The sequence below is a fragment of the Podarcis melisellensis genome (genome assembly GCF_964234715.1).
Source record: "Podarcis melisellensis genome assembly, chromosome: 8".
In the NCBI taxonomy this organism is placed as follows: Eukaryota; Metazoa; Chordata; class Lepidosauria; order Squamata; family Lacertidae; genus Podarcis; species Podarcis melisellensis.
This window is the reverse complement of record NC_138540.1, coordinates 16,703,867-16,716,194: the sequence shown is the minus strand read 5'-3', so window position 1 is coordinate 16,716,194 and position 12,328 is coordinate 16,703,867.

Genomic DNA, 12,328 nt, shown 5'->3' with positions numbered 1-12,328 from the left:
ACAACCATCCCAAGGGATGGCTGTAGTGGATCCAACCTTGGTATACCCATTGAGGCAGATCTCCTACTTAGGCATAACTGTATAATAACCACAACAGGTTATCTCGTGGATTTTATGTGGGAGGGAAAACTTAGTGATTTGGAGACTTGGGCAGAAGTTGAACAAATATGAAATATTTTTTTTATTGAACAATTTTTTTAAAGAAAGGATATGTTAGGAGATAATGTTCTTTCAAGAAACAGTTATTTAATATTTGTACTAAATCTAACAGAATTTGCAGGCGCCTAATAAGGTAGTTGGGATGCGAATGGCGCTGTGGGTAAAAGCCTCAGCGCCTGGGGCTTGCCGATCGAAAGGTCGGCGGTTCGAATCTCCGCGGCGGGGTGTGCTCCCGTTGCTCGGTCCCAGCGCCTGCCAACCTAGCAGTTCGAAAGCACCCCCGGGTGCAAGTAGATAAATAGGGACCGCTTACTGGCGGGAAGATAAACGGCGTTTCCGTGTGCTGCGCTGGCTCGCCAGATGCAGCTTTGTCACGCTGGCCACGTGACCTGGAAGTGTCTCCGGACAGCGCTGGCCCCCGGCCTCTTAAGTGAGATGGGCGCACAACCCCAGAGTCTTTACCTTTACCTAATAAGGTAGTAAACCCACAGCTTATATTCAGGCCTATACTGAGTTCTTGTAACATCAGGTAGATATTACAGGTGAGTATGCTAGATGACAAATCCTTGAGATCTGCCTCAATGGGTATACCAAGGTTGGATCTACTACAGCCATCCCTTGGGATGGTTGTAACATCAGGTAGATATTACAGGTGAGTATGCTAGATGGCAAATCCTTATTTCCAGTTACTTTAGTTCCTCAACTTGTTTGCATATGTGTTACAGCAGAATACTTTGGTGGTACTTTCTATCCGTCACCCAGCCTTTTAACAATCACACTCTTGATGTGCTCCTAGCAGTATAATGGACCCAGAGGATCAGCACACCACTCTTAACTGGATTAGGATTCTTCTCTACCTAGAAGATCACTCCCCTCCTGACTGGAATGAGACCTAAGGAACTGTATCCTTACAGCTCCTACTTCTCTTTGTTGAAACTCAACCCTTCAGTTAGCTCCTGTCTGAATACTCTCATACTGTCCTTCACACTAAGCTCAGAGAATCCTTGCGTGGCGAGTTCCTGCCTCCCCCCTCAGAAATAAAGACAAGAGACACAAGAATTTGAGTTAATTCATACTGTCCTTCACACTAAGTTCAGAGAACCCTTTCTCTAAATTTATTTTCCTCAGAGTGGAAGTTTCTGTTGTTGTTTAGTCGTGTCCGGCTCTTTGTGACCCCATGGACCAGAGCACACCAGGTACGCCTGTCTTCCACTGCCTCTTGCAGTTTGGTCAGACTCATGTTAGTAGCTTCGAGAACACTGTCCAACCATCTCGTCCTCTGTCGTCCTCTTCTCCTTGTGCTCTCAATCTTTCCCAACATCAGGGTCTTTTCCAGGGAGTCGTCTCTTCTCATGAGGTGGCCAAAGTATTGGAGCCTCAGCTTCAGGATCTGTCCTTCCAGTGAGCACTCAGGGCTGACTTCCTTAAGAATGGATAGGTTTGATCTTCTTCTGGGAAGTTTCTTCTGGGAAGTTTCTACCCAGAACCAACTCTCTCTCCCTATCCTAGGGGATTTTCAGCTGATTCCCTGGTGGCCCGCTGGAATGCGGAGTTAACCAGGGCTATCGACTCTCTGGCTCCAAAGCACCCTCTCCGATTGCATGGAGCCCGGACAGCCTCGTGGTTTTCTTTGGAGCTGAGGGTGTTGAAACAATCGCTGAGACGGCTAGAGCGTCGGTGGCAGAAAACTCATTCTGAATCTGACCGGATGCAGGTTAGAGCTCAACGTCGAGCCTACCAAGTGGTGATAGCTACAGCGAAGACTTTCTTCACCGCCTCTATTGCATCTGCAGAAAATAGTAGCAGGAGACTCTTTCAAGTGGTCCACAATTTAGCGGGACCACCTTTACCACCGGGGCCTTGTAAAGACCCCAAGATCTCCTGCAACGATTTTGCAAAGTTTTTTGCAGATAAAATCACTCATATTCGGAAGGAGCTAGACACCCCCGTGGGAGCAGGGCTGAAGAGTGCTAGAGCCCTGTCTGGTCAAGTTGCATGGAATCAATTTCAATCCGTTACCTCCGAGGATGTGGACAGGCTGCTTGGACGCATGAAACCAACCACCTGTCTCCTTGATCCTTGCCCATCCTGGCTAATAAAAGCAAGCCGGGAAGGGCTAAGCGATGGGCTCTGGGGGGTGATGAATGCTTCCCTCTGCGAGGGAACATTCCCAGATCCACTGAAAGTGGCTATCATTAAACCGCTTCTTAAAAAACCATCTTTAGACCTGGCCCAGTCTCAAATCTTCCATTCTTGGGCAAGGTGATTGAGCGAGTGGTTGCTGAACAACTCCAGGCACGCCTGGAGGATGCGGACCATTTGGATCCCTTCCAATCGGGATTCAGGCCTCATCATGGGACTGAAACTGCCTTGGTTGCGCTGGTTGATGACCTCCGGCGAGCTAGGGACAAAGATGAGAGCTGTTTCCTAGTTCTGCTGGATCTCTCAGCGGCCTTTGATACAATTGACCATAACATCCTTCTGAACCATCTAGAGGGGCTGGGAGCTGGGGGCACTGTTATACAGTGGTTTTGCTCCTTCCTCCTGGGCCGTGTTCAGAAAGTGGTGGTGGGGGGTGAGTGTTCAGACCCCTGAACCCTCACTTTTACCCCTGTTACCTCACTCAGGACCAAGGAATCCTCCACACCTGCCTGCCTCCTGTTCCCCCAAAACAGTACTTCTTTCTTGTCAGGATTCAACCTCAATCTGTTAGCTGCCATCCATCCTCCAACCGCCTCCACACACTCACACAGGACCTTCATCACCTTCACTGGTTCTGATTTGAAAGAGAGGTAGAGCTGGGTATCATCCACATATTGATGAGAACCCACCCCAAACCCCTTGATGATCTCTCCCAGCGGCTGCATGTAGATGTTGAAAAGCATGTGGGAGAGGACAGAACCCTGAGGCACCACACAAGTGAGAGCCTTTCCTCCTAGGGCGTGTTTCTGAGGTCTCTGCTCATCCTCATTGCCCTCCTCCACAACCCTTCCAGGTCCTCTACTGATTGCCTTCTCATCTTCCTAGAACAACATTCATGCTCTCTAATATCTGAGCAAAAGACATCTAGCAGGTCATTAACGTCCCATCATGGATACTTCCTTGCTAGGGAAGCTACTGGTGTGGGCTGATCAGCACACTGACACATGCAATGGACCAAGCCTGGTTTATTATATCTGTACCACTGAGCCTAGGACTTTCGGATCAGAAGGTCAGCGGTTCGAATCCCTGCAATGAGGTGAGCTCCCGTTGCTCGGTCCCAGCTCCTGCCAACCTAGCATTTTGAAAGCACTTCAAAGTGCAAGTAGATAAATAGGTACTGCTCCAGTGGGAAGGTAAATGGCATTTCCGTGCGCTGCTCTGGTATCACCAGAAGCAGCTTAGTCCCGCTGACCACATGACCCGAAAACTGTCTGTGGACAAACGGCCAGTAAACTCAGCCAATAAAGCGAGATGAGTGCCGCAACCCCAGAGTCATTCGCAACTGGACTTAACTGTCAGGGGTCTTTTACCTTAACATCCACATCACAATGTTGCCCTGAGTAGGACTTGGGCTGAGATTACTCAGTATCCCTATTCCTCCAGTATCTTGGCTTGAGGACGTGACCCTACCCTCATCTCCAGACTCCGGATATGACTTTCTCCCCCAGTTCCTAGCCCACTCTCTATTTGCTGCATGCTAGCCCACTTGATATCCTTCCGTCTTATGCCATATTCTTGAAAAGAAGATGCAGAGATGAACAAGCAGCTGGGCTTGGAGAGATGTGGTGGAAATAGTCCCCTCACCCCAGAACTGAAAGATTCTTTGGAGCAGTTTTAGGAGGCTCCAATCCCATATCCGCTTGCCAGGATCAGGGATTGAGCCCCATGGGAATCAGCAGGGCTTGCTTCTGTAACACTTATTGTGGCATCAACCCACTTCTGTCCCTATATGCTTGATGTGTCCACCTCTGAGACACCAAGCAGTGCATCTGTGATGCCAACTGAAAAGTCCCAGAGCCTGCTTTTCATTCTGGGGCCCTTTTAAATGTGCCAGTGTTAGACGGATGGGATTCCATGACTGAGAAGCAGATCCTTGTCTGTTTTAGATGTTTCATTTGCCCCAAGGGCTGGTGTATTGCAGATAATAGACCAGACATGCAGACAGAAAATGCAATCATTGGGGGGGGGGGGACACAGATTCTCTGGAGCACACAGACGTGGTCTGTCTCCTGATAAAGACAGAAAAGTCTTCATTATGGTCTTGGCCCTTAAAATTAGTTTTAATTTGTTGAAAGCTGCTGTGAGTTGCTAGGGCAACCCAGTTAGATGGGTGGCATATAAATTTATTTTTATTTTTATTTTTATTTTTATTTTTATTTTTATTTTTATTTTTATTTTTATTTTTATTTTTATTTTTATTTTTATTTTTATTTTTATTTTTATTTTTATTAGTCAGGCTTGTGGAATTCTCTCCCTCCCCTAATGGCACCAAGAAGCAGGGAGGAACAAGAAAGTTCTTACTTCTGATTTTATTCAGTCATCATGGTGAAAAACAAGGAAATGCGGTCATTCCTCAATGGTGGCGTTGCTCACACTGATCTCCTCCCTCTTCCCCTCTAGCAACAACAACTGCTTCTACGGCATCTGTCTGCGGACAACTATCTCTGTGCCCTTTGTTCTTGCACCCTTAACAAACCCCGTGTTTTGGGAGAAGGGGGGTCAGTTATGCTGTCCAGTGATGTGTTGTCTAGCTGCTCTGCCTCCCCTCCTCCTCCTCTTAACACCACATAACTCTGCTGTCCGCCTGTCTCTGAGCTGTTATTTTCCTCAATGCCCTGCTGTAATTCAAGACTGCCTTCCTCCTCTCTAGAAGCTACAGGCGAAGAGTGGGGAGACCTCCACCATTCCTTCTCCTCTTCAGTCCAGTCCCTGACATCATCAGCAGCATTACAGTAAACATATTTCTTGGTTGTAAGCGTAGCCTGAATGGATAGCCCCTGAAACACATCCTGCAGTCCTGAGCATAGCTACACACAGCAGAATCTGCACCCTCATTGAGTTCAATGGGTAAGTGGATAAGATTGCAAATTATGTTTGACCTCTGGCATGGATACACTGTCAGACATATGACTTAAGAGGCATAGTCATTTCCTGGACATGCTGAAACAATGAAGGGAATAAGATCTTTTTATATATAGTAAAAATTTAAGACCGTCATTGCCGTTGGAAGATTTGTAGTGCTGCATCACAATCCTGGATTTGAAACAATGGAGGGACTTATGTATTATATATCTTAATTTAAGAGGACATCTCCTTATTTACTATTCTGTCTTTGGCTTGCAATGATGCTTTGATGCAGTGCAACATGATAATTAGGTATCTGTTTGATCAATCAATACTACCTTTATTCCAGGGCTCAGACAAGGGCTTCCATTCTAAGGAACTTCTTGCAAACAGTAGTAGAACAATGGGAACTTTTGAACCATCTATCCTTGCAAAAATGGTATAAGAACATTAGGAACATTGCAGCCTTAGAAAAGATTGCCCACAGACTGTTACTTCCTGCAGAGTAAAGGACAGCCACAGTCCTTTAACACTATATACTGGGACTTTATTTTACATCCTGGGAGAATGGACTAGATGGGCCATTGGTCCAATCCAGCAGGCTCTTCTTGTGTTCTGATGTTGTTATTAGGGCAAGGGCCCCACTGATACCCTGTACCCAAATGCCCCCAGAAAGATGGAGTCAGCCCTGGGGCTTCCCATGCTGGACATTTGATTGGTGACCATGAGGATGCTGGACTGGCTGAGCCTTTGGCCTGATCCTGCAGGGCTCTTCTTACATCTCCCCAGGGAGAGCATTCCACAACAGGGGAGCCACTACAGAAAATGTATCTTGAGCATATGATAAAATGTTTAGGGAGCTCCAACAATGAAGGAAAACAAATACAATTATTCAGTCAGTATTGGGAGGGTAGATTGTTATAAAACTAACCTTGTCGCCTGATGTAACACAACTCTAATCTGTTTTATACAATGCCAATGTGACAGATTTATTTATTTAAGAGTAGACACCAAATTGCAGTGGCTGAGATGCCTTCAGAATCCCAAGCCTAACTCTGGGTTTTAAACCTATCTTTATTGCTTTTCTTCCAAAGGCTCATCCGCTTGGACTACTGCAACGCGCTCTACGTGGGGCTACCTTTGAAGCTGACCCAGAAACTGCAATTAATCCAGGATGCAGCAGCTAGACTGGTGACTGGTAGAAATTGGTAGACTGGTAGACTGGTGACTGGTAGAAATTCCCGATGCAATTCCTAAAGGGCTTCAGATGATATTGATATTGACGTTGATGATGACAACTAGGGTAACCCTCAGTGCAGATGTTTCTCCTTGGCACCTCAAGAAGGATTACAGAATCCCATACAGTTCCAACTTTCTCCTTCCACTGGATCCCCACCATTTCATACATCACCCATCACACACACAAAGCAACCTGCCCCAGCCCTTGCTTTTATCAATTGGCTCTTCCAGGAATGGCTTTTGCACCTGCTTTGGAAATGGATGGGATGGCCAGTGCTGCACAACCTGGACCCACATATCACAGTGGTGGTAGAATGAGGGCCTCAATGGGAGCTGTTTAATGTTCACCTATGTACCTGCTCATTTATGTACAATCCTATGTGTGGAAAATCTATCTTTAATATTATTGCATATAACTCATATTTTCATATTTTCTCTTCTTCCTCAAGTGTTTCATCCCTAATAACCTTAAAGCCCTGGGGAGGATAGAGAAGGGAAACAAGATAATGCTAAGTCACAATTAAACCAGAAAGTGAAACAATATTATTTGAAGTTTGCATTCTGGGGGTGAGCAGGGACTTGGACAAGAGGAATAAAAGACTCACCAGTTCCCCTCTAAAATCCAGATTCGTGCTGCATCATAGTTGCTAAGGTTGTGTGTTTCTTCTGTAGTATAAATGCTGTTGCTTCACACTTCCACTTGCCTCACCACTTGTACCCAGCCAACTCTAGGGGGCCCTGGCAAGTAGGTCACCAATAAAAAAAAAATTGTGTGGGCACTCAGCACCCACACCATGGGGCTCCGACACGACCTCCCAGGTAACTTTGAGGCCATGCCAGGCCTCCAAGCGCAACATCCGGTATAAACCGGAAGTTGTCTCAAAGGGCTCGTGAGGTATCAGACATGACCTTAGAGACCCCACAAGGCCCAGACCAGCGCTCCTGATCCCCCGGAACCAGAACCAAAGTTAACCAGGTTTTCTCTGGATTGATAAATGCTCTGATTTAGTGATCAAGAGCAGATTTTCTTGGGGAAAGCGGTGGGACAAAGGCAAAGCAGCTTGGAATAGTGGCAAGAAAGCGCAGGACAAGCAGGAAGCCCCTCAGCCCCATACTTTCTTGGTATGAGACAAGCAGAAGTGTGGATGAGCACTGGCGGAGGAACGGGAGTGGACCACCACCAGCACCACTATTCTGGGAGGGTGCCATCACGGCGGCCCCCCTGACACGTGCCACGCCCCCCCACGCCAGGCGCTGCACCCCCACAGGAGGTGCGTCATGCCCCCAGGATGCGCACCACACCCCTGGGGCACAAGTCACGCCCCATAGGTGGCACCAGCCATGCCCCCGCCCGATCTCCGGCCCTGGTAGTGGAGCATGCAGCTTCGCCACTGTGGGTAATAATAATAATAATAATAATAATAATAATAATAATAAATATTATTATTTATACCCTGCCCATCTGGCTGAGTTTCCCCAGCCACTCTGGGCGGCTCCTAATCAAGTGTTAAAAACAGTACAGCGTTAAATATTAAAAACATCCGTAAACAGGGCTGCCTTCAGATGTCTTTTAAAGATAGGATAGCTGATTATTTCCTTCACATCTGAAGGGAGGGTGTTCCACAGGGCAGATGCCACTACCGAGAAGGCCCTCTGTTTGGTTCCCTGTAACCACACTTCTCGCAATGAGGGAATCGCCAGAAGGCCCTCGGCGCTGGATCTCAGTGTCCAGGCTGAACGATGGGGGTGGAGACGCTCTTTCAGGTATACAGGACCGAGGCTGTTTAGGGCTTTAAAGGTGAGCGCCAACACTTTGAATTCTGCTCAGAAACGTACTGGGAGCCAATGCAGATCTCTCAGGACAGGTGTTATGTGGTCCTGACGGCCACTCCCAGTCACCAGTCTAGCTGCCGCATTCTGGATTAATTGCAGTTTCTGGGTCACCTTCAAAGGTAGCCCCACGTAGAGCACGTTGCAGTAGTCCAAGCGGATGGGCCTTTGGAAGAAAAGCAATAAAGATAGGTTTAAAACCCAGAGTTAGGCTTGGGATTCTGAAGGCATCTCAGCCACTGCAATTTGGTGTCTACTCTTAAATAAATAAATCTGTCACATTGGCATTGTATAAAACAGATTAGAGTTGTGTTACATCAGGCGACAAGGTTAGTTTTATAACAATCTACCCTCCCAATACTGACTGAATAATTGTATTTGTTTTCCTTCATTGTTGGAGCTCCCTAAACATTTTATCATATGCTCAAGATACATTTTCTGTAGTGGCTCCCCTGTTGTGGAATGCTCTCCCTGGGGAGATGCAAGAAGAGCCCTGCAGGATCAGGCCAAAGGCTCAGCCAGTCCAGCATCCTCATGGTCACCAATCAAATGTCCAGCATGGGAAGCCCCAGGGCTGACTCCATCTTTCTGGGGGCATTTGGGTACAGGGTATCAGTGGGGCCCTTGCCCTAATAACAACATCAGAACACAAGAAGAGCCTGCTGGATTGGACCAATGGCCCATCTAGTCCATTCTCCCAGGATGTAAAATAAAGTCCCAGTATATAGTGTTAAAGGACTGTGGCTGTCCTTTACTCTGCAGGAAGTAACAGTCTGTGGGCAATCTTTTCTAAGGCTGCAATGTTCCTAATGTTCTTATACCATTTTTGCAAGGATAGATGGTTCAAAAGTTCCCATTGTTCTACTACTGTTTGCAAGAAGTTCCTTAGAATGGAAGCCCTTGTCTGAGCCCTGAAATAAAGGTAGTATTGATTGATCGAACAGACACCTAATTATCATGTTGCACTGTTATATCAAAGCATCATTGCAAGCCAAAGACAGAATAGTAAATAAGGAGATGTCCTCTTAAATTAAGATATATAATACATAAGTCCCTCCATTGTTTCAAATCCAGGATTGTGATGCAGCACTACAAATCTTCCAACGGCAATGACGGTCTTAAATTTTTACTATATATAAAAAGATCTTATTCCCTCCATTGTTTCAGCATGTCCAGGAAATGACTATGCCTCTTAAGTCATAGGTCTGGCAGTGTATCCATGCCAGAGGTCAAACATAATTTGCAATCTTATCCACTTACCCATTGAACTCAATGAGGGTGCAGATTCTGCTGTGTGTAGCTATGCTCAGGACTGCAGGATGTGTTTCAGGGGCTATCCATTCAGGCTACGCTAACAACCAAGAAATATGTTTACTGTAATGATGATGATGATGTCAGGGACTGGACTGAAGAGGAGAAGGAATGGTGGAGTTCTCCCCACTCTTCGCCTGTAGCTTCTAGAGAGGAGGAAGGCAGTCTTGAATTACAGCAGGGCATTGAGGAAGATAACAGCTCAGAGACAGGCGGACAGCAGAGTTATGTGGTGTTAAGAGGAGGAGGAGGGGAGGCAGAGCAGCTAGCTAACACATCACTGGACAGCATAACTTTTTTTTTTAATACATTTTTTAATTAAATTTTCAAATACATATTATAAAAACCCTACACCAAAAAGCCAGAACAATACACCAAAAAACCATATAAAAAGGAAGAAAAAAGAAAAGATAAAAAAGAAAAAAGAGAATAATATAACCAACCGTTCAAAATAGCTTTTCTTATATAACTAACTGGACTTCCTCACATCTCCTTACCCTGCATTATTTATAATAAAAATGTCAGCAAATTATTACCTTGTTTCATACCTTATTTTGTACTTTCCAAATATTTTGCTTCTAAATTTAAGATAATTTTTATCAATTGCTCATACCTTACAATTAAACATAATGATACCTTAAGTTTGAACCTTTTCTTACTTATAACTTAATTTTCTTTTTTACAAATTCTATTTGCTGGAACTGGTGTTTTCTACATCGTGCACATACTTAACATTCATACAACTTATAATGTTTTTGTAAATAGTCCTTAAACTTCTTCCAGTCCTCTTCCATTGTTTCTTCTCCCAAGTCTCGGATTCTGCCAGTCATTTCAGCCAATTCCATATAGTCCATCAATTGCGTCTGCCACTCTTCCAGTGTGGGCAAGTCTTGTGTCTTCCAGTACTTTGCGATAAGTATTCTTGCTGCTGTTGTTGCATACATAAAAAGGCTTTTATGCATACATTAAAAGGCTTCTGTCCTTCTTGGATGGGACACTGGACAGCATAACTGACCCCCTTCTCCCAAAACATCCCCCCCAAAAAACCCCTGCTTAGAGACAGCTTAGAGACAGCATCAAGGAAACTTGCCAGCACACCAGGGAGAAGGGTCAAGACAACCACAGGTGCATAAATTGGTAATATTTAATAAAGGTAACTTGAGGATCTGCAAACAAACTAGCTAGTCAGATTCAACTAATGTAAACAAATCTAATAAATCTGGGCAGCTGTAATTTCTACCTCCATCACCTGGACATGTCAACAGCTACACACTGGGTCCATGCATCAAGGTTTCTAAGATCCCTCCCTCCCTACTGTGTGAACCTTCACCCCAAAGTATTCATCAAGTCAAAGGGAAACACTCCCCCAGCACCCACAGGTTATGCCTGACAACAACGACTAAAGGATGCCCACATCCCAACACTGCCTCAGGTAAGTGTTTCATTCTTCCTGAAATCTTCTCACCTGCCCTGACTAGATGTCAGCTGAAAACTGAAGGTTTACCACTCCAACAAATATCACCCAACAATGCAGAATAAGCAAAAAAGGGAAGACCCAGAGCCAATTCGATTATCCTCCCCCCCCAAAAAAAAAATCCTACTCAGGCCTTGGAAAACATACGACTAGCCCATGGACCCACAATGCAAAACAGTGGGATGGTGGGTTCTGAATAAAGAAGGAGGGGGAAAGGGGTTTGTGTGTATAATAAGAAATGTATTGGTGGCAATTTTGACTCACAGGCAGTTTTAATTTCACTGCAGAGCCCACAGGGCCTGGATGTTGGTGCCTGGGTGTGTGTGTGTGTGTGTGTGTATAATAAAAATAATAAAAAGAGTAAATATAAATAAATAGCAAAAATAAATAAATCCCAGCATTTCTTTTTTCCTAGGGTGGCCTCTGGCTCACAGTTACCCTCTGGGTCCCAGTCTGCTCTTTTTGTGCTAGCCACCCGGGAGGTAGACTTGGAGTTGGACCTGGGGTATATTCCTTGCAGGCTCCCTGGCCCTCCTGGTACCCTCCTACCTCTTTCCCTTGGTGGTAGCAGTGGCAGTGGCTGCTGCAGCAGTGGTAGTAAACTGGTGCTCAGCTGGGGGGACCTCCTTTTTGCTTTTTGTTTTCTGTTCAGATCTGGAGGCCTTTGGGTCTCGGAGCTCCGCTAGGCCATCAGTGGGATGCTCCCAGTCCTGCTGGGGTCAAGGCCGCTGGGGTGTGTGTGCTCTGTGTGGCCACCCTGGTTGTCATGTTGGGCACCTGTGGTTCCCCCACCAATCTTGGCGGCGGTGTTAACGGCACGGGGACCATCCAAGCAGGTTCTCAGGAGTTCTGCACAGCCATGGCGCTTGCCATCTTGCCTCACTGGAAGTCCACGTCACCTGGATTTTCTATAAAATGATGGCTGGTTGGACAAAACATGTGACTTGGCATCCTCAGGAAGATTAGCTTACTGAAATCAAGTGGATCGAGGAATAACAAAGGAAGGCAAATCTGATACAGCTTGGTGCCCTTCTACTTCTTACATGAACAAGGAAGAATGTTGACTACCTCCAATCAGTTGGGCTGCACAGTGGAGGGCATCTCTTAGTAGCCTACATGTGGCTCAAGGACATTTCTTCATCCCATACATGTGCTATAAGTTTTATTCTCTTTCATCTGTCAAGTGTGATTATCTTGAGATTCCTGCAGTGCAGAGGTTTGGAGATGATCCCTGGGGTCCCTTCCAACTCTAGAATACTTTGATTCTGA